Source organism: Zingiber officinale, chromosome 3A (genome assembly GCF_018446385.1).
Source record: "Zingiber officinale cultivar Zhangliang chromosome 3A, Zo_v1.1, whole genome shotgun sequence".
Lineage (NCBI taxonomy): Eukaryota > Viridiplantae > Streptophyta > Magnoliopsida > Zingiberales > Zingiberaceae > Zingiber > Zingiber officinale.
Genome location: NC_055990.1, coordinates 94,130,613 through 94,145,731, shown reverse-complemented (window position 1 = coordinate 94,145,731; position 15,119 = coordinate 94,130,613).

Below are 15,119 nucleotides of genomic sequence, written 5' to 3'. Positions count from 1 at the left end.
CGCCCTCCGGTCGTGAGAAAATCCGCATTTGTGGTAGCCGGGGGCTTTAATCGCTCGATCGATCTGTGGACCATCTAAGACAAGATACATCCGTGTAGCTGGCCGGCCGAGCTCCATCGATCGGCCGAGGCGGAGGAAGATCGTTTGTTCTGGGCATCGCTAGCCATGTGCCTTCCCGTCCACATTCAAAACAACTCGCACCCTTGCGGCAAACTCACGGATGATGTTTCCCACAAGTAGCACACTTGGGATGTCTGGAATGTTTTCCACCTGGTCCTCCTTTTGGGTCACTACTTGCCTTGCGTTTCCCCTTCCAATTGGAGCTATGTCCCTGTTGTTTCTGCTGAGTACCGAGCTAGTTTGTCCCTTGGGCTCTGTGGAAACCTCGTCACTGGGTGATATTGTGCCGATAGTGCTCGGTGATCGAGCACTACTCACTAGCTCCTCTATAGTTTGTGGCCTATGAACGCCACCAGCCACATTCATTGCGATCTCGGTCCGAGCATCTTCAAGATCAAGCGTACTCGTTCTTTCTCCGAGTGACTAGTTCGGACACGACGGGTTAACTGTTGAATTTCTTCACGCCTCCCGAATCGATAGGTTGCCCGACGAAATTCAGTAAACTCGCCATAGTGTCGGTTTGTGATTGCATATGAAAGAATTCTCAAGAATTCTTTCTCAAGTTGGCCCATGTCATCCGTTTATCGCCACTTCGATTTAATCCGCCCACCACACGCGCGCTCTCGTTAAATGTATGAGGCACACTTCACCTTTCGTGCTCGCCGCCTAGAAGTTCCATCGTGCTTTCCAGTGTTTTAAACCATGCCCGAGCATCCCATGGTTCACCGGTGCCCGAGAAGTTCTCGCTTAATTCTCCGCCATCGATAAGGTAAGCTTCTCTTAGCCCCCGCCATCGGGCTACGGGACCGTCGCAGCCGAGCCGGTACTACCGTGATTACCGGAGTCGTGAGGTTCGTGATCGAGTGACTGGGAGTAGTCTGGTTAGCCTTTAAGGAGGCTATCTCTCTCATTGCTCGCCTAATCAGAATGAGCCACTAATGTGAAGGTCCGGGAGGCACCGAACCGCCTCATGCCGGGCTCAGCTCACGCCGCTTAATGGACGCCCTCGTACCATTTTCTAAATAGCAGAGAACACATATATATAACTAAGCTATCATGTTATAGTTAACTACTGGTAACATGTTAAATACTATCACTGTAAACATAAATTAATTAACTACCAACATGAGAGCAAACATGGAAGCACATATAACTGATATGAAAGCTGAAAACAAACTGAGTGAGAGATGTTCTTACTTGGAAGCTGTAGGCACAATGCTGATGTGTGTGTAGGAAGTAAGGAACCCTGCTCTGATACCACTCTGTAACGACCCAACTCCTGGGTACTAGGCTGTGAGCCAGATCGCTACATTAACTACTGAAAATGTGCGGAAAACTGAGCAAATTTGAAATTTGCTAAACTAATTACTGTAAAGTCTCAACTTGACATTCTAAAAGTACCTAAGTGTTGTACACATACTAGGAGAGACAATCTATGCCTCTTGAAGGTCCTGCTAGCTGTAATCAGACATTTCAACCGATCCGTAAGTCGATTGAGCCTTGAACGATTCACGATCGCTCCACCGATATCGCACGGAGGCACCCTCGATCGGCCGGAGACCGATCGCTGAGCCTCCGTGCTTCGCCGCTTTCGTTATTAATCGGATCGGTCATCGACGATCAGAGCACTCGACGGCCGGTAGACCGATCGCACTTTATGTTTCGTCGCTCGGGTCGGTCCGTCGATCGATCCAGCCGCCATCGATCGGCCGACCGATCGCCGATCGCAGATTTCGCCCGAACTCTGTTCGGTCGGATCGACGGACGATCGATCGATAGCATCTGAGTATATCAGAGGCTCGGATCGGTGGCCGACCGATCCTCGATCCCGATATCAGAACGGATCGGCCGGCATCGATCCACTCGATATGAAATCGAGTTTCGATTTCAGACTTTCCGCACTAAACGTGCACAACTCACGATATGAATTTTAAATACATGAAAAACATTCTAACATGAACCTACATGCATTCTAAACTTGACAAACTGAATAGTGCATAGTTTTATTGGATTAAAACATTTAACGAGCTCAAAAGTGAACATTAAGCAAACTGAAACCTAAATGCTGAAATTTAAGCTGTTTAGATCCCTAGGATCTTTATTCCAACCCCTTGCACACACACACCATCGTAGCATCGCCCTCCAGCTTCCGCTAGACCACTTTTCCTTTACCTGTATCTGCAGTATAAGAAAAAGTAGTACCTGTAAGCTATAAAGCTTAGTAAGAAACCATCTACCTCACTAAATCATGCATACGATGCAAATATGATTTTAAATCATGTTGTTTGAAAAACATACTGAACATGCAAGCATGGCATGGCATATCAAACAAAGCATAAACTGGAACTGCAACATGGCATAACATATAACTGAGCATGAAACTGAACTAGTCATGCATATGTCTAAATCTGTACATGAACTCAAATCATGTAAACTGAACCTAAACTGAACTGGAAGCTAAATTAGTGTTTTCATCACTGGTTTCAAATTTGAAAACTATACATATAATAGATGAAAATACTAAACATGCTGTTGGGCCCTGGCAACTGTACATACTGTGCGCGCATCCCTACGAGACCCGGGATTGCAAGTTCAGCAGGGTTACTAGGTTATCTGAACCTAGGGACGATGTGGAGTCCAGCCCATGGATATCTGATCCAAGCACGATGCCAACTGAATAAAAGTAAAATACTGAATACTGTTTAATTTTACTTTGCTGTTCTAGGTTATCTGAACCTAGAGCTAGGTTATCTGAACCTAGAGGCTACTGTGGGAGCCCACCCAATGGATATCTGATCCATATAGCTGTAATAACTAATAATAAACTGAATAAAATGTTTCTATTACATTTTATATGCTGTTAGGACGCCTATTGGTACATCCTTCTGAACTGGGCATTCTACCGAATGCTTGGCGTGCACTAAAAGCATGCCCTAAAACTGAAAACTATAAAATTACTGAACTAACGCCAAAACTAACAAGCGAGAGCAATTATACTGCAGGTGAGGGGTTTTTACCTCAATCGTAAGGTTTTCTTACGATTCTATTCGCTAGGTGTTTCCGGAAAACTGTCCGCTCGACGAACCGCTTACGTCTTCGCGTTCCTCTCGCGGAGAAGAACCCCTTTCGTGTTGGAGTCGTCGCCGGAAGATGATCCTATGGACCCTTGCCTTGGTGTGCCGTGCGTGAGGAAGAGGAGAAGAAGGGAGAGGCGGCGGTGAGGTTTTGGAAGAGAAAGTGTCGTGAGGTGAAGAGGTGCCGAACCAAAATAAACCAAACCCCACTTAAGTTTATTATTTATATTAAGTGGTTTAATGAACCCAACTCTAATATAAATATATTTGGTTCTTCTTCCTTTCAGCACGGCCCTGCTGGGTTCAACTGGTTACTAACATTATCCCTTACACCATAGGTCTCGGGTTCGATTCCCGCCTAAGCTATTTTGCGACCTATTTGTTTTTGCTACTCCCGCTACTCGGAAAATTCCGGAAAAATATCTAATAATTCCAGAAAAATCATAGAATAATTCTAAAATAAATTTGGAAATTTTTCGGGCTTTACAATATTAACTTTGATTGATAATTTAGCATGACTTTCTATCCTACGATACACGTAGGATTGTAGAGCCTCGTCACATCGTAAGTTTTCCCTTCAAGTCTAGTCGAAGGCAGCGTACTCTGAGTGATTGGACTGTGATAAGCTATCATTTACTTTCCGAGGTTATTTTCTCATAGTGTTGAGCTAAGGAGGCTGCATTTTACTGGTATAGTTGGTTGAGTATTGGTCATCGAGAATAGCAAATCCTCTCATTCAATGGACATGATATGCAAGATCGCTTAGTAGGCTGATGATTGTTGCCCTATACTAATAAATTAATGCGTGGCGGCGATATCTGCTTTGGACCATGTGATCACCATACCATATTAAATACAACGGTGTGTGGCAATGTACTACTGACACAACCTTGGATTTGATGTGGGGGTGCATTGGTGCTTATCCAATCTTTGCATTCGATGATAGTGTTTGAATTATCTTGGAGATTAATGCATTGCTTCATAACCCAGTACTATTGCAGTTTAATTGTGTTGACTAGGTCGTAGTAGTGATCCTTTAGCCAAACGATCCAACGACGGAGAAGATATCTCACCATTCAAAGGTTAGATAATTTGATGCGACAACTCTACTATGCCACCAACAAACTATATTAGGTTACTCAGAAATGACGTCGTGCTGATTCACTTTCTTTTGCCTTCAACATCTTTGTCTTCATCTCCTTCCTCGCGTCCAACAATTCAGTAAGTTCCTCATTACTTCTCTTTCTATTTATCAATTTTGTCAACCTTCTTTTCTTCTTCTTTCTCAAATCCATGGCCACCTCGATAAGTGGTATGAGTCCTAGCGAATCATATATACCAAAGGTGTAGACCAACAACTCATGCAGACCTTCGGTACCCCTTCTGATCATGAGATTAGGATTTCGATGCTAGAGTGACCACATGAGCCACCTCTTAGATATATTACGTGCTTCTTCGGCCAGTTAGCTAGTGACCTTAAGTTTCCCCTCCATCCCTTCCTTTAGGAGTTGGCCAACTATTTTGAACTTTTTTGTCCCAATTATTTCCCAACTCTTATCATTTAATCTGCATTGTAGTCATCATCTTTCGACCGTATCAAATTCCTCTTGACCCTATCATCTTCCACTACCATTTTTACCTCAGGCAGACAAAGTCTGAGGTCTTTTACTTTGCAACTAGGATAGGGTGTAGCTTCTTGGATGAGTACCCCCCTTTACATAAGGGGTGGAAGGGCCGCTTCATCTTCGTCAAGCCACCTCAACCATAGATGTGATCGACACCCTGGCTAGATAATCTACCAGCTCTACCACCACTGGATGACTATAGGTTGGAATTAGTGTATTTAGATATGGTCGATATCTTGTCTAAACTGAAGTTCAACACTAGCTTCACCTGGCTGGGCTAAGCCCCAATGCAATGGCACTGGATGATGGCTTAAGTAAGACACTCTTTGGTTAACTTTCCCTTGTAATTGATAAACTTTCTTATTTTTGCAGGTTAAATAATGTACAATGCCTCAATAAGTAAGAAATTGAAGTGAGATCTAACTTCCACAGATAGCGTATGAGCTCCCTCAGATGCCGCCAAAAGGTCGTCTGAAATGCCACCCCTCATTCCCTTCTTAGAGACAAGTATGTATTAGTTGAAGCTTTGGGTGCAATCAACTTCTAGTATTCTGATGTTTAACAATATATTTAATGGAGCTTGGTCAAGATTGATCCAGTCAAATGAGAAATCTAGTCAGGTCAAAATTGACCAGATGATTGGTAAGAGGAGAGTAGTCTATCGAGTGATTGCAAGTGGTGAGTAGTCTACCGAATAACTAGCAAGTCTAAGCAGGTCATGGTGATCGAATGCTTGGCAAGAGGAGAAAATCTTAGGGGGATTAACCTTAGATACATAGGGGAAGGTAACCCTAGGTCTTGGAGGAGTGAACTCTAAGTAAGAGTCCTAGTAAGTGAAGCTAGGCCCTATTGAGTGAAGTTGGGTGGTGAAAGTCTTGGTGAGTGAAGCCAGATAATGAAAAATTCTAGGGGGAGATAACCTAGGTAATGAGAAGCCTTAGAGGAGTGAACTCCAAGCATGTGTGACTGAATGATTTTCAATCAGCCGCGTGCGGTCGACTAAACTAGTGATTTTTGATAAACTTAAGTATAGTTTTATCAACACTATTTTGTATTACTATTACTATTGTTATGCTAATTAGTATTACAGGAAAAGTCTTAGTGGATCAGGTGATCAGACATTGAGCAGAGTAAGTCCCAATAGGTCTGAAATACCTGATATTTGGCAGGTGAGTTGAGGCAAACTACTAAAGGTAGTGAAGTGAGATCATGTACAATTAGGGACAACCCTCAGGTACTGATTCAATTAAAGAAACCGATGGAGGTTTCTAAGTTGAGATAAGGACAGTTAGTACTGTTTTATTCATGCATATATATCTCTGTTCTAACTCTATTTTGCAGGGTAAATATTATTTTTTTCATAACACTATTTTGCAGAAAATGATGTTCCATTGATGGAGCAAAGGTGTTCAGTCGACAAATCAATGAAATATTAGAATAGTAAAATTTGAATCAAAGCATAAAAGGAAAAAGTTGTTCAATCGATGGATAAAGTCTAATCATTTGACAGAACAACGTGATCTAAGGGATTGAGTAGATCATATATGAGCAAACAAGGAAAGCAAGGTTTAGTCAACAGAAAGACCTTGATCTGTCGATGGAATAATGAGATTTCTGTGATCGAATGGATTGGATCAACGCAAAGAAGAAAGGAACAGAGGATCTGTCGATGGATAGAGTAATTAGTTGATGGATCGATTCAGTCAACAAAACCTATTATGAGTCAACGGAATGAGACCTCTAAAAGAAGTCCTCAAACTCTGAGTCAGAGATAACTCCTGCTTTTCAATTTTCTACCGTGCTCATTCTCTGCTCGTGCAAGATGCAGCTACTACGATGCCGAGAGGCTTATAACAACCTACACTTCATCTTTTATACGATTGTTGTCAGTATATTTGTTTTACTTGCACATTGTATTATACTTGGGTAGTGTTTGGTTCTTTCTTAGGAATGAGAATGAGAATGAGAATTATAGTATTGTGGAATGAGAATGAGTATGAATATGAATATCACTTTTAAAAATAATATTTAGTTTGTTGAATATTTTCTATTGGAATAAACTAAAATTTCCTTTTTTACCCATGGAGAAAATAAGAAAAAAAATTAGATGTGAGAGAAAAAATGATAAAAGAGAATGTGTAATGAGAGAGTAAATGTGATGGGAAAGAATGAGGAGAGAGAAAATGTAATGAGATAAAATGAGGAAAGAGTGTGTGATGGGAGAGCATAATGAGAGAGGATGAGGAGAGAGAAAGTATGATGAAAGAGAACGAAGAGAGAGAAAGTGTGATAAGTGAAAATAAGGAGAGAGAGTATGTGATGGGAGAAATTAAGGAGAGAGAAAATATAATGAGAGAGAAAGTATGATGAGGAAAAATAGGGAAAGAGAGTGTGATAGGAGAGAAAGTATGATCAGAGAGAAAGCGTGATGGGAGAGAATGAATAGAGAGAAAGTGTGATGAGTGAAAATGAGAAGAGAGAGTGTGTGATCGGTGAGATTGAGGTTGGAGAAAGTATGATGAGAAAAAAATGAGGAAAGAGAGTATGATGGAAAAAAATGCATGATGAGAGAGGATAAGGAGAGAGAAATTATAATGGGAGAAAATGAAGTGAGAGAATGTGATCAGAGAAAATAAAAAGAGAGAAATGTGATGAGAGAAAATAAAGAGAGAATATGATGGGAAAGATTGAGGAGAGAGAAAATATGATGATAGAATGAGGAGAGAGAAAGTATGATGAGAGAGGATAAGGAGAGAGAAAGTGATATGAAAGAAAAATTAAACAAATATATTAAGGATATTTTCGTCTAAAACTTAACTCTCATACCCATTCCCATCAATACCCAAGGGAGGAGGTGAGTTTTATCAATACCCAAATTTTTAGGTTTCATTCCAAAATTTTAATTCCATTCCCTTAACCAAACACAAGGTTTGGGAATGACTCCATTCCATTATTCCCAAACCCTTAAACCAAACATCACCTTGTACTATTTCTTCATTTAGTGGATTGCCCAACGAAAGTGATCAAAGATCACGGGTTTTGGAGTAAAAGTTGACTGGGCTCCGAACCAAGTAAAAAGAGACGTGCCCTTTATTTTTCTTTCTTTGTTTTATTCCACTACTCTAGTTATACGAAAGTAAAGAAAAGTTTTAAGCATCGAGATTCACCCCCGCCTCTCTTGATCCAACAACCGAGAATAAGGTTTCTGTTCCCATAGTGGCAGCTCATGTTATTCCAAGTCTTGTCTGGGCCGATAAACGACAGAAAACAACCTTCGAGGTTGAGCCCTCTTACAAGAGGAAACTGGTTTAGTCTTCTGGAAAACCTATCTCGAGGATAACACTAATAAGAAGTGATCCTTATGAGCAACTGCCCAAGAGAGGTCTGAAGCGCTTAAGATTATGACACTAACTATTATTGCTAGAGAAGCAGTAGTTCTACTATCTAGGCGAATGTGATCGCCTTCATTAGTGTGATTAGGCAACATGTTTCTTTATCCGCAGATGAATGGCATGCTCCATTTGGGCCTTCTTAATCTAAGCGAGCACTTAGTTTGGTCCATTCGAAAGATGTAATGTACTTTTTAATTTGAGATCCTTAGAACATTTGTAAATTACAACTTCGATTGTATATTCTAAGGTGGAAATGAAGAGACTACACCACTACATCCACAATATAATGAAAAATTACCATGACATGAAAGACACAGTAGTTGAACTAGAGAGTTAGTAGGCCTAGTTAGGATAATGAGCTATATAAAGGACCTGACAGCTGTGAAGAGGAGGGCTGAGGTTGATGTGGAGAAATGGAGTAGCAATGCCAAGACCTACTTTGACAAGGCATAAAGGCTAGAAAGTGAACTCAATTAGGCACGGGTGGTTGTGCTAGCTTCTAAGGAATTACCTAAGAATGAATAGGCTACAGAGGAGTTGCACATAGGTCCGAGAAAAATTACATCAGGCTTAGCAGGAGCTAGTTGTGTAAGTGGGGAAGTTGGCTACTTTAGAAACTCAACAGCTGCAGCTCCAATGCAACTTATGTGTTGAGACTCAAGCTAAGAAGAAGCTGAGGTTGCATCTATCTAAGGTGAAGAAAAGAGAAATGAAGATGGCATCTGAGCTAGAGACCCTCAAAGCTGAATTGGATGCCACCAACACTAGGCAAGAAGCCGCTTAGCAGGAGTTGTACCATTGTTAAACAGGTGAAGAGAATCGTCGAGAAACTCAAAAAAAACTTTTTTAGACTTTGTAGAATTTTATGATATGCTCACAGATAAAACCAGCAATATGCTGAGGTATGGATTTAAGGATGCCCTCCACCAATGCATTGAAGCAAAGTTATCCTAAGGGGAGCTGATCTATCATTTTTAAATCTACAGAAAGTTTGAGATGAGTTGCCTGCCTCCTAAAAAATTGATTGACCTTACCTCCTTCCACCCTTGCAATCATTGACTCTTGCGTTATTGTATTTGGTTTTGTATGGTCATGAAGAAACTTATTTGGTTATGAATGGATTTCTCTTTATATAACTTGTCTTATGAGCTTGTCTTGATTTTTTGAAACTTATTTTGCTTATATGTGTTGATTGTATATTTATGTGGTTCATTTCTGAGCAAGGAAGGAGTTAAACAATAACTAAGTCAACCGTCTTTCTCAAAAAGTCTAATTAAGCCACAGACAGTTGAGAGTCTGACTAATTGACTTGGTTGCCTCCTACTTGGCATTTTTTCTTTGAGTAGTATTAAACAAGGAATAACTTGGCTAAAGGGTTCTATCAAATGGCTAAACTTCCAATATGAAACTAAGATCTTTTAGTTTACTAAGATTGAGTTAGAGAGGTTGTCAGCGTTTAAGGCCGAGACATGAATGAGGCTTAGATCTAGAATTGAATGGTTATCGCAAGACGAGGGCAAACTTTGCAAGAGATAAGGGAAGCGTATTGAATTGAGATCACATAAAATTGGTTGAAGACTTATCTGTTGATATGATTTAATCTAATAATCTCAAACTGCCAAGTAATGGAGTATGAGATATCTGAAATCGAGCATGTTGTAAGGTTGAATGGCTAGTGTGGGACTAGAAGAGTCTCTACCAGTGATAGAGAAAATATATTGAATTAAAATTATATAAAATTGATTAAAAACTTATCTATTGATATGACTTGAGCTGATAATCTCAAACTATCAAGTAATGGAGGATGAGATATCCAAAATCGAGCCTGTTGCAAGGCTGAATGGCTAGCATAAGGCCATGAATTTTGAGTCTGTCGTAAGGCGAAGCCTCTAGCGGGGACTCCGAGGGTTGAGACCTCCGCTAGTGCGAAGCTAGAAATTTCAAGTTTGTCATAAGGTGGAGCCACTAGCAAGGGGCTAGGAGGGTTGAGAGCTACATTAGAGAAATACTAGGAATTTCAATCCTGTTGTAAGGCAGAACCATTAGCGAGGAGTTAAGAGGGTTGAGAGCTTCACTGGCGCGATACTAGCTTCTCCTGGCCTATCGTAAGACAAGACCATTGGCGAGTGGGGCCAAGAGGGCGAGCAAAGTCTCTGTCACTAGCATGATACTAGATTCTCTTGGCCTGTCATAAGACAGAGTCATTAGCAAGTGGGGCTAAGAGGGTAGGCAAATTATGGAGTTCTCAGTCTAACAGAGTTCAAGGTATATTAGAATACTAAGACGTTAGTGAGTAAGGTTAAGAGGGCTATTAGGTTTTACTCACTAGTGCGATGCTAAGTCTACTTGTCTATCGTAAGGTGGAGCCATTGGCGAGTGAGATCAAGAGGACAAACAAGTCTCTTTCGCTAGCACAATACTAGGTTTTCTTGGGCTATTGTTGGGTGGAGTCATTAGCGAGTGGGGCAAAAAGGATGGGCATACCATTAATTTCTGAGTCTGCCGAGATAACGAGACTGTTAGAAGGTTGAGATTCTGAGTCTGCTAAGATAACAAGGTAAAGAGACTGTCAAAAGGCTGAGATTTTGAGTCTGTTGAGGTAACAAGATGAAAAGACGGTCAAAAAGCTGAGATTCTGAGTCTACTGAGATAACGAGGTGAAGAGTCTATCAAAAAGTTGAGATTTTGAGTTTGCTGAGGTAATGAGGTGAAGAGACTGTTAGAAGTCTGAGATTATGAGTCTGCTGAGGTAACAAGTGAAGAGCCCATCGAAGACTAAAATTTTAAGTCTCAGTTACTAGCACAATGTTAGGTTTCCTGAGCCTATAGTAAGGTGGATGTGTTAGAGGGGATAAATAAGCAAAAGATAGTGATCTTATAGATAAAACATAGATATTTACAAGGAGTAGTGATAGTAACTTGTAGAAAAAAAGTAAAAGGATATGACAAAGCATTCTAAGATAGTTGAAGTTTTCTTCTCCTTCACGGACCGATGGAAGGACTAGTATGACCAATAAGGATTGAACCATCATCCTCTGAGTGCTTCTGAGTCTTTCACACCTTTCTAAGGTTGGTCTTGACTATTTGCATGTAGCACTTACGAGCGCCGCTTTGATCTCCGTTGACCAAGCTAACCCTTTCTAAAATCAGAAACTTTAGCTTCTGATGCAAAGTAGAGACCACATCTTGAAATGAGCTAAGAGACATCCTTCCTAAGAAGACATTATAAGTGGATGGAGCATGCTCTAGATTTGTTTTATAGGTTCTTCACCTAGTGATAGGAGGAGGCTGATCTACCTAGTTGTTGTAACTCCTGACCGATAAACTCAAATAGAGGGGTAGACATAGGTCGTAGCTCTTCTCGATCGATTTGTATTTGGTCGAAAGCTTCTTTGTACAAAATGTTCATTGAGATCCCTGTGTCTACGCACTCACTGCATTGTAGTTGACTATAATGACATAGATTACTAAGGCATCATTGTCGTACGGGGTGACAACTCCTTTCATGTCTTAAGGCCCAAAATTTATAAGAGGATCATTTTCTCGACCCTCCCAATGTTGATGTTATAATTTTCCAACCTTCATCTGCGAGCCTTCCTGACTCTATTAGAGTTCCCGTCCGTGGAGCCCCCATGATCTTATTGATGTTACCTTGGGGAGCCATGTTACCTCGACAACCTCGACAATGATCTCAACCATCATTCTGGCGATTGTTTCGATAGTCTTCTTAGTGGTCATATCGACGGTTATTATGACAGTCTGAGGAATGGTGTTGAGGTGGTTCTGGCTCCTATCAAGGGATTGAGTTATTTCAGTGCCATTTTGGCTGATTCCCTACATCATCATGTTGAGTATATCTGTCAGGTGCAAGTCTAATAGTTGCAGGAGAAGTCATTCCATTTTAGAGTTGTTCCTTTATGACTCAACCTATTTCTTGAGAAAGTTGTCGACACTCTTCAGTGCCATGAGAATATGACTAGTGGTAAGTGTAGAAACGAGCAGTTCCTTCTTGGGCCAACTGGCTTATCCCTATTACAAATGTGGGAAACCGTGTTCATAACTTGCATCACTCTCTCCTCTTTTCTGATGGGGGCTAGTTGAGGAGCTAATGGAGAATCTTATTTTTAAATGAGGGTTGAAGGGGCTTTTTGTCTATTTAGAGAGTCGTAACGGCTTTACCCTTTTGTACCAGCCGAGCCTCCTCTAAGTGGATGTACTTTTCAGCCTGCTTCAATTGTTTCTCGTAGTTTAGTGGAGGCTTCTTTACTAGAGATCTGAAGAAATTTCCATCCACCAAACCTTGAGAGAAGGTGATGTTGTTGCAATTGACACTAATGATTTAACATAAGTTTTGATGAATGATAAGTGGATTAAAGTTAGAGTGTTTTGTGATCTAATTACTTTATCAAGTGTATAGGAGTTGACGGGTTTGAAGGACCTGATACCTGACTGAAATCCAGATAGGTCCACGGGACCCAAGAACTGATGGGAAGTCCAGATAGGTCCGCGGGGTCCGATATTTGGTGGGAAGTCTGGTTGGATCCGTGAGATTTAATAACCGGTCAAAGTCCAGTTTGGTCTGCGGACCTGACAACTGGCGGGAAGACCTGGTGGGCAAAGGTAAGTCAAGCGACTGCAGTTGGTAAGTGGATATAAGCAACTGGAGGAGAGATCCAATGAGGACGCGTTCCTCATTGAGGGAACTGTAGTTGTCGATCCAACTTAGGTCCATTTGGAAAACCTAAGTTGAGACCTTCACTAAATCCTAGTTTCGGAAAGACAAGATCTAATTACTATTCTTATCTTATTAATATTGTGTTAACTTTGTTTTACAGGATAAATATATTTTTTTGTTGCCTGAAGTAACTTTTTGTTGCATGGAAAAAAAGAGACAAAAAGTGGTCCGGGCACTCGGAGATGGTTTGGGTGCTCGGAGTTGGTCCGCGCGCCCGGACCAGTCTCACCCAGACGGGTGCCACAAACACCTAGGCAGTTCGGGCACTTGGAATTGGTCTAAGCACGCATACCACAAAAGTTATTCTGAAATTAAGTTGGAGCACGATGACTGGCTGAATCCACGTTAGCGGTCAAGGTGCTCGGAAGTGGATAAACTTCGCGGATGAAGTTTCGACGAGAGATCGCCATGTTAGTAATGGTCCAGGTGCCCGGAGGGATTCCAGGCGCCCAGAATGGGCCTATATAAGGGCCTTCAATCAATAATTTCAAATTAACATTGACTATAACTTTCATATTCAAGTGCTACTTCGAAAAAGCTCCGACAACACCGAAAAGCTGCTCCGAAGTTTAAAAAACAAGAGACTTCATTTTCCTTTCTATTTATTGGTAACAAATTTTATTTTCAGTTCTTGTACTCAATCATTGTAATCCTTTTACGAACTGATAATGATTGCCCAACGAAAGCGATTGACTATCATAGACCTTGGAGTATGAGTCGTTACAGGTTCTGAACTAAGTAAAACCATCTGTGTTAGCATTGTTTTCTATTTTCTTTATTCCATTGCGTAAGTCGTTTTTAATCGCAATTTTCAACGGTCGCTATTCACCCCCTCTAGTGACTTTACGATCCTATAAGTGGTATCAGAGTGAGGTTATTCTGAATTGGTGAAACCACCAATCAAGCAAGGGTTCCTTTTTTAAAAGAAAATTATATATCGTTTTAGATTAGAAATTATTCTTACGTCTTTCATTTTTTCCCTCTGGTTTTTTTTTAATTCTTATTTTTTCCCATTTTCAAATTTTCACCATTAGTCAAAATTGGTAAAATATCCCATTTGATAAAATTTGTTATTATTATTTTATTTAAAATTTGTGAAACATCCTTAGTTTCTCATCTCCCACGCTGCTTACCCCAAGATCAAATCTTGGTCATATTTCAATGTTTTTCTTTCAGAAAATAATGGTCCAAAACAAAGAATACAACACCGCCCATCCCACCTCTTCAACGAGGATGACTTACCAGATTAGAAGAAAAGGATGGAGGTGTACCTAAAGACAGACATGAAAGGTGGTTCAGCATCCGTAAAGGCTACACGATCCTGATAGACAATGCTGACAAACCACTCGAACCCCAAGACTGGAACCTAGAAATGAAGAAGAAGGCCTAGCCGGACAACAAAGCCCTAAACACCTTCCAATATGAGCTAACGAAAGAACAACTGAACCAGGTTAGACCTTTCGAAAATGTAAATGACCTTTAGGATAAACTCATCGAGTTACACGAAGAAACAAACAATGCAAAGGTAACCGAAATAAATTCACCTATGAATAAATTATTTAATGCCGAAATGCATGAAGAAGATAAGGTGACTTAGGATGAAGAATTAGAGGTCAAAGATCGGAAGCATCACAACTACCTCATATTGATGGCAACCAGATTGGAATCACAAATTGAGACGGAATAAGACGGTGAGTCCGAATATGAATCAAGTCATGAGTCCGCACTTATTTCTGAAGGTTCTAATGAGGTATCATCTATCCTAACTGCTAGATTTTTAAAAATAATTGCATGTTTAAATAAAAAATTAATAAAATCTGGAAAATAAAATGACACTCTCCTTAAGGAAAATCAACACCTTAAGAAATAATTTAACTCCCAAATAAAAACTTCTAACTCAACTCAAGTTGAAAGACTTAAGGAAGGAAATGCTAAATTGAAAACTGAAATAACCAATCTAAAAGAATTGTTAGAAAAATTCACAACTAGATCTAAATATCTAGACATAATACTTGGATCACAAAGAGGTGTGTACAATAAGTTCGGACTCGGATACAAGTCCAGTTTGACTAACAAAATTTTTATATCACTTAAAGCCAAAATAAGAAACAAACTAAAACATGAGTTTCAAAAGAGTATCTAACCACGCAAGTAGGACTCAATCAATTTTATA